Source organism: Miscanthus floridulus, chromosome 6, assembly GCF_019320115.1.
Source record: "Miscanthus floridulus cultivar M001 chromosome 6, ASM1932011v1, whole genome shotgun sequence".
NCBI lineage: Eukaryota > Viridiplantae > Streptophyta > Magnoliopsida > Poales > Poaceae > Miscanthus > Miscanthus floridulus.
The window spans coordinates 77,232,059-77,243,754 of record NC_089585.1 but is presented as its reverse complement, the minus strand read 5'-3'; the positions used below and the strand labels follow the sequence as shown (position 1 = coordinate 77,243,754).

The window sequence follows — 11,696 nt, the reverse complement described above, 5'->3', positions numbered from 1 at the left end:
AGGCTTGGTCATGTTGGAATGAAACAATTGAATAGATTGGTTAAGCATGACTTGGTTAGAGGCTTGAAAAATGTTGTGTTTGAGAAGGATAAGCTTTGTAGCTCTTGTTAAGCGGGCAAACAAGTTGGAAACACCCATCCTAAGAAAAGCATAATGAGCACTAGTAAAGCATTTGAGTTATTGTTCACCTAGGTGTAAATTAGTGACTTAGCCCTTGTGTGATATACTAGAGATCATAGAGATTAGAATTGGGTAGGTGGCTTACAACACAAGTGTAGTGCTAGCACAAAATTTGCTTCGCCATCTTATTTACTAATAACTTGTCTTAGTGTTGTTGTAGAAATTTTTAATAGTATGTTTGCCCCCCTCTAGCCATTAGGACCTTTCACCACCTTTGTGCCATGGTCCTCGCTGCATCCAATCCCTTCATGTATAAAAATGCAACCAATTAGCAACACAATTAGAATTTAAAATAGGCAACAAAAATATCGGGTCTTTCAATCACTCACTGGCACACAATGAACCAACAAGGTCATTCAAGACCTGCACCTGTACTTTTGCCTCCTCCATTGCCTCCTTCCTTGCCCTCTCCTCCTCTGCCTTCCTTTCAGCATCCAACCTACTTTTCTTCCACCTAACACTGATCGGATTATGATAACCATTTTTTCTAGCAAACTCACGCATCTCCTTTATACACTATTTAACAAAGAGGTCGATGAGCTAAGATCCACACCCCAACTTCCATCCAATTACTTGCTTCGCCTTGATTATATTAAAAAATTTAGCTTTACCATCATAAGATTCCCACTTACATTTCCTAGTGCTCTGTTCAAATGAAAAATTAGATCATAAGTCATTACAGAAGAAAAATTCGATTTCATGTTTTCCACAACAATAACCAACGTCATCATACTCAACCATATGGCTGCACTAATGGCCTATTCCAAGCTCCAAAGGGACTAGGCCGTAGTTGGCTTTAACACCACATTCGCACAACACAGGAGGGGATTCGATGATTATCCTATCTTTCTTATTTTCCTTTTCCTTTGGCTCCGACCAATGAGACTTAGGACCACAGAGCCACTCTCTAAAATGACACTTTGCAAATCCATGGCACTAAAAGAGGATAGATTAGTACATGCACATATAGAGCTAAATAGTTCAACAGATGCACTTTCCACTTACTTCGTGCTTATTGCCACACACAAACTCCAACGAATTCAAAGAGGATATCATAGCTTGATCTCCGCAATGGCACAGAGGAGGTTCCTCAAGTCGTCTTGCTGTGGCTACGTGCTTCTCCTCAGCCATCATTGGTGGGGGGTTAGGAGGAGGTGGAACCCATCGCTCAAAGCGCTCACGTGGATGTCTCCCTCTCCACCAATCATCAAAAGGAGGTACCTTGGGTCAAACTTGTCTGGATTGTCGATCCACTAAAATAAAAAGCACCTCTCATGTGCCTACACAACAAGATTCCGCCAAAATATTAGTAAACTACTAACACAAATGAAAAACAATGATACAGAGACAATTATTTACATTAAAACGACTGCATGTGTAGTAGCAACGCGCAACTGTGTCTCAATGTCTCGATTAAAACACATGGGTGTTGAAACCACAGTCGCAGGTAGGGACAGGGAGGTTTGAAAGGACGAGGGCATCTTTGCTAGACATGTCGGGGTATAATTCTCTAGGATGACCCTATTTTCGCCACATCTGCTGCCACCACATGTCTTCCATCTAACAAAATGGATATAATTTATCACCAATCTAAGGATTTCAAATTAATGTAAACAAAAAACCAATACTAAGTAAATAAAAGTAAACCATAAACATTAAAACTAACCCTAATGCAATCAATAAACAACTAACCCTAATCCACTGATGAACAACTAACTTAGGAAAAGAAACCAAGTTAGTATACCACAATAAACATACATTTTAGGCCTACAATCATTTCACACATACTTTTCTCAAATGACATCAACCAACCAATCAAATCCTACTCTCCAAGAGATAAACAACAGATGCAACTGAATCTAACTGGATAAAATGATACAGGGGAAGGAGGAGCGCCTTGGGGAAGCATCCAAAACCTCGATCTGGCCTCCCTAGACCTACATTTAGGGTTTAGGGTTCGTGGGAAGAGAGGGGGAGACAAAGAACGCACTAAGGAAAGGAGAGAATGGAGGAGGGAGGAAGAAGGGGGCCATGTGGTGGCCTTATGTGCCCAGACTTCAGTGTTGAGTTGAGCCACGCCGAGGTCTATGGCTCGGCGTTAACTAATCCCACTCCAAGCTATGAGGGGCCCATGGCCTCTGTGGTAGATGCGACTGAAGTCATCAGTATGTGGCAAGACCTCGATGTCGTCCAACACCGCGTCGAGAGCTTGACCTCAACGTCATACCCTTATGCGTCGAGATGGTGGTCTATTTTTAGAAAATGTTTTGCCAAGGGGCTATTTGTAAAAAATGTTTTCAAAAAGGACCAAAATGCAAAAATTTCATGAGAATTTTAAACTTTGCACTTAACTAGATGCATGCCCATGCATTGCAACGGGATAAATTTTTTTCATAACATGCCTTACAACCCGTTTGAATGTATGGACTAGGATTTGGGGCCCTGGATTTGGATTTGACATTTACTACCTTCTGGTTCCGTTGTTTGGATGGTCTTGGAATTGTTTGGATGAATCAACATCCAATATCACGGACCTTTCCCGCACAAAGGAAAGATATGGCCATTTGTAGTTTCATGTGAAGTTGATCCTTAATGAATGCTTATTCCAAGCACTTAAGGAACTGCCTGTGGCCTTTGAACAAAGCATGTCTCCTAGTGTTTAATTAGAGGAATGGCGGCTGAGGGATGTTATGTATGCTTGTTGTTATGTAATATAGTACTTATGAACCTTTTAATACTGATTAAGGGTGCGTTTAGTTGGACTGTGGCTTTTGCAAAAGCTACTGTGAGCTGTGACTTTTGCAAAAGCTGCAGTGAAAAAGCTGTTGTCGGATAGTTGAAAGCCTGTTTTGTTGACCAGCTGTGGCTTTTGGAAAAAGCTACTGTCAGCTTCTCACACTTATGAGCAGACCCCACCTATCAGCCTCACCATGTCCATCTTCTTCCTCTCAACAGAGCATGTAGCAGAGTTAGGGCTCGTCGGCTAAGATTCGCTGGGCCTTCTTGTCGGAGTGGTGCTTGTCCAAGCTCACACCGGAGCTAGGGATGGATCATGTCGGCGGTGGAGCTCTCATCCATCCATCTACATCGGGGTCCAGGTCCATCCACTAGGCCAATGAGCAGTGCCACCGGAGTGAGGGAGTAGAGAGGGAGAAGGGGCCAGTGCCACTAGAGTGAGGGAGGAGGCCCTATTGGAGTAGGGAGGGGGAGCGACAACAAAGCTGGCTTGGGATGACGGAGCTCGCCTGCGATGGTTGGTTCACGACCGCCGGATCTGGGGCCAGGCCACTGGAGGGAGGGAGGTCACCCACGCATGCCAGATCTGGGGCCTAGACACCGGAGGGAGGGAGCTTGCCTATGCACACCGGATCTAGGGCTAGGTCACCAGAGGGAGGGAGCTCACCAGGGATGATGAAGCACGCTGTGCGGTTCTATTTCTCATGAGGTCGCACATAGAGGAAAGAAAGAAGAGAAAAAACGAAGTGCTATCTTCATAACTAGTGGAAGTGGGTAAATTTTTGCCCCAAAAGCAGGTGAAAGTAGGGGTGAGGTGCTTTTAGTTTTGTACTAGAGTAAAAGCAGCTTTTGGGCAAAAGAAGTTGTGGCTTTTGGGCCCTTTGGTTGGTTTTTGGCTTTTGCAAAAGCAAAAGTAGGTTCAAAAGCCCAACCAAAGGGGCCTAAGTGTTATGATATATTGTGGTACTTGTAAAAGACTTGGAATATTGATCATCAAGTATTGACCCTATAATGGATGCTTGTGATCAATATTTATGGGTTGTTCTCATCAATTATTTTTCCATGTTTTTAATAATATTACTGCATTTTCTACTATTTTTCTGAATATTATCATGCTTTTATGTGTGAAGTGATATATAATCATTCCATTACGTCTGCAAGTTGTGAAAACATATTGCAATGCATTTACATCACAATCCAGACTCTTCAAAACATGGAATTCAACAGTTTGAATATCCAAACAAGAATTGAAATTAGTTGTTTTCCTTTGATTCCAGCTATCAACTACATGCACATCCAAACAAATGGCTTTGGTATTCCTGGGCATTTCCAATTCCACTGTGCTTTGGTATTCTAGACAAATTCAATTCCTCAGCCTGAGTATCTACACCTAAACAGAGTCTTAGGGATCAGCTAGAGTTGCAAAAAGCAGAAGTAATAATTTGTTTCGATGTAATTGACCTGATATTGGTTAACAAAGCTACATCATGGATGAGATTCTGTGACCAAATCGGAGTGTGACTGGATAGTCATTGGGCAGTTGTCCTTGAGACTGAGATCCCAAATCTTAGCAGTCAGGAACCATGTTCCATGTTCTAAGCATATAAAATTATTATCATACCAGTTTCATACCATACCACGTTCTGATGCAGCCCTGCTTGCTGGAGGAATTTGCCAAAATCTACTCGACTCCTACTCCTAAGGGTGGCACGAGGCTAAAAAGGTAAAGGTACTATTTTGATTTGATGTGTGGATGTTCTTTACAATAGCCGAGGTTCATTATTTATACCCGGGGCTTGACTACAAGTACTAGTTGAACAAGACCGATCACAAAACTTGGAAAAGAAAACGAAACATCCTAAATTAAGATAACTTGGACTCCAAACTTCCCCTTCTATAGAGTTCGGCGTGTCTCCCTGCTCTAGGTCGATGCCATTCTCATTACCAGAGTCTTTTTGACATGGCGATGATATTGAAATCCTAGCTGATTCTAATCAGCGCCTTGGCTAGCCAATTCTGTATTCATCATGGCTTTCTTCGGCACACGCTGAATTGTGGGGTCTCATGCAACGAACCAAATTCTTGTGCATGTAGAAAAAGTTGGAGTCAGATATTTTTCAACCGTAGCAGCTACAGTGTGGCAGGTAAGCCATTCGGTGCCTACCCCTATAGCTGCTACAGTGCAATAGCAGGGAGCCCTTTTTGGCACTACCTGTCCCTGCCATGCGTTTACACAAGGGAGCAGTAGATTACTTAACAATTCTTCCCCTAATCCTGCTGCTAACCCTTGAATGCCCTCCATGCCAATCATCTCCTTCAGCTCCGTGAGCCGAGGACGGGCGAGCGGCTTGGTGAGGACTTCCATGAGTTGCCGACTAGTTTCAACAAACTCGATGATGATCTGCCCTCTATCGATATAGTACCTGAGGAAGTGGAACTTGACATCGATGTGCTTGCTCTAGTCGTGGAGAACTAGATTCTTCATGAGGGCGATGGTGGGCTGGTTGTCCACCATCAGTGCTGGTGGGTGAGCTTCCACACCTGTCAGCTCACCCAGCAGCCGGTTCAGCCACACAGCTTGTCACTACCGCTGTGGCCACTGCCACATACTCTGCCTCGCATGTGGACAGTGCCACTACCTTTTGTTTGAACGACAGCCATGAGATTAGAGCCGACCCTAGGAAGATGAGCACGCCAAAGGTGCTCCGCCATCCATTGATGTCCCCTACCATGTCTACATCGCTAAACATAGTGAGCTGTAGCCTACTCCTGTTGGTCTTGGGGAAGACGATTCCCTGATCCACCATCCCCTTGATGTACCGCAGCAGCCGCTTCATTGTAGCCTAGTGATCCTCTCGAGGATCCTCCATGAAGCGGCTGACATAGCCCATGGCAAATGTAATATCTGGCCTTGTGTGGACTAGGTAGCGCAGACCACCTACGATGCTCCAATAGAGTGTTGCATCTACCTTCGCCACTGTACTGGCCTTCATCAGCTTCAGCTGCTCCTCCATCGGAGTCACACATGGCTTGCACTCAGCCATGCCGCTCTAGTCCAATAGCTTTGAGGCGTACGTGCTCTAACCAAGTGTGAGCGCCTCCTTCGTCTATTTCACCTCGATGCTGAGGTAGTAGGAGAGCACGCCGAGATCACTCATTCGAAATCAAGCCACCATCTCGCGCTTGAAACTGCTGATGTCCTCCACACGTGCACCGGTGATGATCAAGTCATCCACATACACGCCGATGATGAGCTCCTCCTTCCCCCATCACCACGTGTAGAGCGCATGCTCAGTTGCACACCACTTTAACCCAAGCTCGCCTAGCTTGGTGTTCCATGCTCGTGGGGCCTGCTGTAGCCCGTAGAGCACCTTGTGCAGTCGGAGCACCCTATAGTCCGCTCCCTTGATGGTGAAACCTAGAGGTTGTCTGACGAAGACTGTCTCTGCTAGTTCGACATTAAGGAACGCTAATTTTATGTCAAATTGATGGATGCAACAGTCCTTTGCTACTACCAAAGCCAGAAGCAGTCGGACAGACTCCATGCGCACTACCAGTGCAAAGACTTCCTCGAAGTGCATTCCCTCGAGCTGGACAAAGCCTTGGGCGATGAGGCATGCCTTGCACTTGATAATGGCACTGTGCTCATCCTGCTTGACCTTGTACACCCACTTTAGGCTAATCGGACGACATCCTAGAGGTGGATCGACAAGCTCCCCAGTCTTGTTTTCCTCGATCGCCTTCATCTCCTCCAGCATCGCCCGTCACCAATTTCCATTGCGCTCGGCTAGCGCGAACATGGGTGGTTCCTATGCACTGATGAGAAGCAGCTCTGGGTCATTGAGCAGCCGACCTACTAGGCCTAAGGGCCCTTGTGCCACCGACGATGTCATCTAGCCTACGGAACCACACCTCCTCACCATTGTGGAAGGCATCCACAAACTCAGTGATGTCACTTGGAGGTGAGACGAACTCGATCAACATTGATGGAGTTCCCTATTCCGCTAGAGTGCTCATCATAGTACCTAGAGTGCTCGGCAACCTAGGTTTCAGTGCTTCAGCACTACTCTTGGACCATTCATCACCACCCCTAGAGTGGTCTGCACCACTGTAGGAGTGCTCAGCTCTAGTCTTGGAGTGGTCGGCACCACTGCAAGACTTCTCGACTCCGCTACTGGAATGTTTGACACCCATCCTGGAGTGGTCGCCACTACTGTAGGACTGCTTGGCACCCCTCCCAGAGTGCTTGGCTCTATTGCTGGAGTGGTCTGCACCTCCTCTCCAGCATCTCCATCACCATGGATGACAAAGTGCTCGATGATGAAGGTGCTGGTGAAGTCACCAGCTTCCCCCATGCTCGGGCTGTTCTAGTCCTAGGCCGCCTTCTCGTCGAACATGATGTCGCATGAAACAAGCACCTTGCCTCTGCGTGGGTTGTAGAGCTGGTACACCTTGGTGCCTTCTACGTAGCCTAGGAGCACCATCGGTGTCCTCCTATCTTCGAGCTTGCCAAGGTTAGGTGTGGTGTTCCTCACATGGCCGACATAGCCAAATGTCCTGAGGAAGGATACATTCAGCTTGCGTCCATGCCAAGCCTCAAATGGAGTCTTGCCCTTTAAGGCCTTGGTGGGTGCATGGTTGAGGATGAACATCGCCGTGGTCACCGCCTCACCCCAGAATCTTGCCGGCATGCTCTTTGCCTTCATCATGGATCGAGCTATGTCGACCACCGTCTGGTTCCACCGCTCCAACATGCCATTCTGCTATGGCGAGTATGGCATGGTGTGGTGTCACATCACACCTTGATCTATGTAGTACGCAGTGAACTCCACTTGAAGTGAATTTACCGCCACAATTAGTCCTCAGCACACGCAGCTTCCTGCCACTCTCCGCCTCTGTGCGGGCTTTGAACTTCTTGATCGCCTTCGCTGCTTCATCCTTTCTCATCAAGAGTTGTAGCCACATATAGCGACTACAATCATCCATGAGTAGGAGGAAGTACTACTGACCACCATTTGTGGCTGGCGTGATTGGCCCATAGAGATCATCATGGATGAGCTCGAGAGCAGTCCGCTGCATGATACTTGGCTACCTTTGGGAATGGTAGCCTCCTCTGCTTCCTTGCCAGGTAGCTATCACATAGCTTGGCTTCATGCTTGATGTGAGGCAGCCCTTAGACCATTTCTCTAGTCGACTGAGCTGCGTTGACGCTGAGATGGCCTGAACCGGGCATGCCATAGCCATGGATCCTCGGTGTGCCATGCTGCCAGGCACACCGGCTGCTCTACCTTCAAGTCAAGCAGGTACAACTGGTTCTAGGACCTCTTCACCTTTACAAGAAGGCGCTGCTCCTAGTCCCTGATCCTAAGGGCGCCATCCTTGATCAATACCTTGCTACTGCTGCTCATCCAGCTAGGCCAATGCTGATGATGCTTGAATGTAGCTATGGGATGTAATATACATCCATTAGCGCATGGTGATCGCCATTCTAGCACCTAAAGATGATGGTGTCATGCCCTTGGATCACCACCCTTGAGCCATCACCGAACTTCACCGTGCCAGTCACGTCATCGTCGAGCTCGGAGAAGGCTTCCTTGGAACCCATCATGTGGTTGCTAGCGCTAGAGTCTTGGTACCACCGCTGCTCCTATCCGCCTGTCCACACATCCAAGGTGGACTTGGGTGCTCGGTTCGTCAAGGTTAACAGCCTTCAAGGCCTTCCCTAGACCCTTCCACTACCATCACCTCTTCCTTCTCCTCAGCCTCAATGTCATGTAGTGCATAGAACATCGCCATCAAGATAGTGGCCTCATCACCATCATCAACATGCGCCAGATGAGTTTCAGCCTTCTTCTCCTACTTATGATTTGGGCACTCCCTTGCCTAATGACCCATCTTCCCACAGCACCGGTAGGCATTGGGGTCGATTCGCTTCTTCTTCTCCAAAGAAGCCTTGCCGCGGTGCTTGCCATCGCCACCACGGCTAGAGGAGGGTTCCTCGAAGTTCCTCTGGGTAGCCCACTCCTCCTCTGTCTGCAGTAGCTTGCCGATTGTCATTTGTTGCCATGTCTTGCTTCATGCGCTCGTCCACCCCCCATAGATGGCTTGTCACATCCTCAATGATGAGGGTAGACAAGTCTAGCATCGTCTCTATAGAAAGAGTTATCTAGATGTACTTCATTGGCATGGAGTGGAGGTTACTTGGAGACCGCCTCTTCTTCATGGATGGTGATGATGTGGCTCTTCAACTTGCTGATGAGCATCTATAGGTAGAGGGAGAAGTCCTCTACCGATTCACCATCCTTGAACTTGAGGTTGGCTGTACTCCTGCTTCAGAAGCTGGGCCATCGCCTTCTTTGCACGGTCAAAACCAATGCGCATTGCCGTAATGGCCTCCCACTGCCTCCTTAAAGAGCTCTTTGCCCCCAATGGCTCCCTATACTCCACTGGTATAGCAATGAGGATAGCCTCCAATGCTGACATGTCATCTTCTTTATTGTCAGTGCCCTAGTCAACAACATTCTAGAGTTGTCGGGCTCTAAGCTTGACCTTCATGGTCATAGACCACTCGCCATAGTTGGTGCAAGTCAGCATCGGCCAACTGGTGCCGCTGACCTCCCACACCAGTGCACACAATGAGCTCCTATCATGGCTAGGCAGCCATAGTAGCACTACTGCTATTGCCCATCTCTGAACCATGCGTCATCACCAGCGGTTAGTCCGGCGACATCATTTGTATGTCCCTAATACCACTTGTTAGCCCCTTGATCTCCGACACAGAGTTATCCGACCACTCACTAGTGTTGCCGAGCACACACTAGCGATGCCAACCATGAATTGTCATTGGCTATCACACACTATGGTTAGAGGTAGAAGACTGGGAGGGAGAACAGAGCACACACACACATAGCACAAGCACCAGCGTTGGCCTGGAGCTCTGTAGAGGAGATGGCAAACTGAACTCTCTCTCTTTACTGAGTTGTAGTGGCAAACTATAAATACAACTATATCCATCTAATCCTGGTACACAGACATGTCAGGCTAACATGCTGCTCTAGTGACTTGATGTAATAGTAGGGCTGACTTTGGTGCCTATCCCCTGCTATGGCTATAGTGCGGCCGGTGAGCCATTCGGCACCTGCCCCTACAATTGCTATAGTGCAATAGCAGGGAGCCCTTGTTGGCACCACCTATCCCTATCGTGCATTCACACAAGGGGAGCAGCAGATTACTTAACAGTTACAACCATATATTTAAGTAGAAGTAGACTAGCACTAATAGTAGCATGTAGAGTGTGATCACTAAAAGGCCCGCTGGTTTTCCCTGTGGATCTCATCCTCCTCCTCTTTGGTGAAGTCATTCTTGATGTTGAATATCTCATAGATTTCCTTTGGAGTCTTGCCCTTCATCATGTCAGCCACCATCTAGGCAAGTTAGGTCTAGCAATCCCTTGATGTTAAGATAGTTGGCAGCTAGGATGAGGTCAATGAGCGTAGCCTGGTCAACCTTGATGAACTCCGTGTCCTAGCTCTTGAGGTCCTCGCCACCCCCGGAGGTATTGGTGGTGTCCACGGCGGCACTATGGACGTGCTTGTTGTAGTACTCGATGACCTTGGTGAGAATCTTAGAGTTAACATTAGGGAGCCGGATGCCAGTTGTCGGCGCAGTCATCCTCGATCATGTGGTAGATGGTCTACAACTCTATCACCACCGCCTCCTCCATCCTCGAAACTCCTCGAAATCGAAGCTCCTCAATGTAATCATCTTCGTCTTCGTAGCCTCTAAAGACGCCATCGATCGATTGAAAGCGGAATAGCTAATGCTGGTGCAATGAAACCCTAGCTAGCTATGGTGCGCGGTGGTATGATTGACGAGGAAAATGAGTTGACTGAAGGCTGTGGCTTTTTCCCTACCCTCATGGCCTCTCCTTGCTTATAACCTAGGAGCCTTTCGATGCTACAACTCCCATATCCAAGCGGATCAGAACTCATATTCCTTTACAGCTTTAACACCCTATAAGTTAAGAGCATCCGAGTTCCCAATATTTTCTTCCTAAAACCATGGTTTTTCAACTCATCAAAAAGCATTGGGAGATAAGATCATCTCCATTAGTTTCCAATAATTCGCTTATAAAATATATAATACAATTTTACATTAGAAATCCTATACTATTTCTAAATTGTCCTAACCACTTTTACACATTGTTACTCTCTTGTACATTTGCATCAGAACCCTTTTTTACTTCTTTATTCTTTTCCTCCCTTCCACATTTAGATTGACCATATTATAGGAGCATTTAGATCGCCGCGGGAGAGATACGCATGACCTGGATTCTGAGAATCTTTACGCGCAAAGGGGGATTTTTTTCTCAAGTGCAAAAAAGATTGGGAGGTGGGATTGAGAGTTGCTGGAGATGATTTTTTCCTATACTGCTGAAAATCCTAGATTGGGAGAGTGTTTTGGATACTCTTGGAGATGCTCTTATTTGATCACACCACCAGACAAGGTGGTTACAAAGAATAGGCTTTGAGCAATATAATACGGTAATGCTACGTGTCTTATGTCCGACACGAGCAAATTGTCGAATGCTCCTGCAGGCCCATCGCCTCGTTGCTTCCACTTTTACCCCGCCACTTACTCTGCCTGCGAGATTATTAAAAAATCACCCATCCTTATCCCTTCCACTTCCTCCTCCCCTATCGCAGCGCCCTATGGCTGCCCCATCCTAGATGTAGGTGCGCACTCCCCTAGATATTGCCACGTGCCCCATCCACCGCCGC

At 47.0% G+C, this 11,696-nt stretch overlaps 2 pseudogenes; both read right to left on the bottom strand.

Moving 5' to 3' along the window:
• Positions 1–368: 368 nt before the first annotated feature.
• Positions 369–1,740, bottom strand: LOC136460724 (uncharacterized; annotated as a pseudogene).
• Positions 1,741–10,217: 8,477 nt separating this feature from the next.
• LOC136458411 (SKP1-like protein 1) lies at positions 10,218–10,710 on the bottom strand (annotated as a pseudogene).
• Between the last annotated feature and the right edge of the window lie 986 nt (positions 10,711–11,696).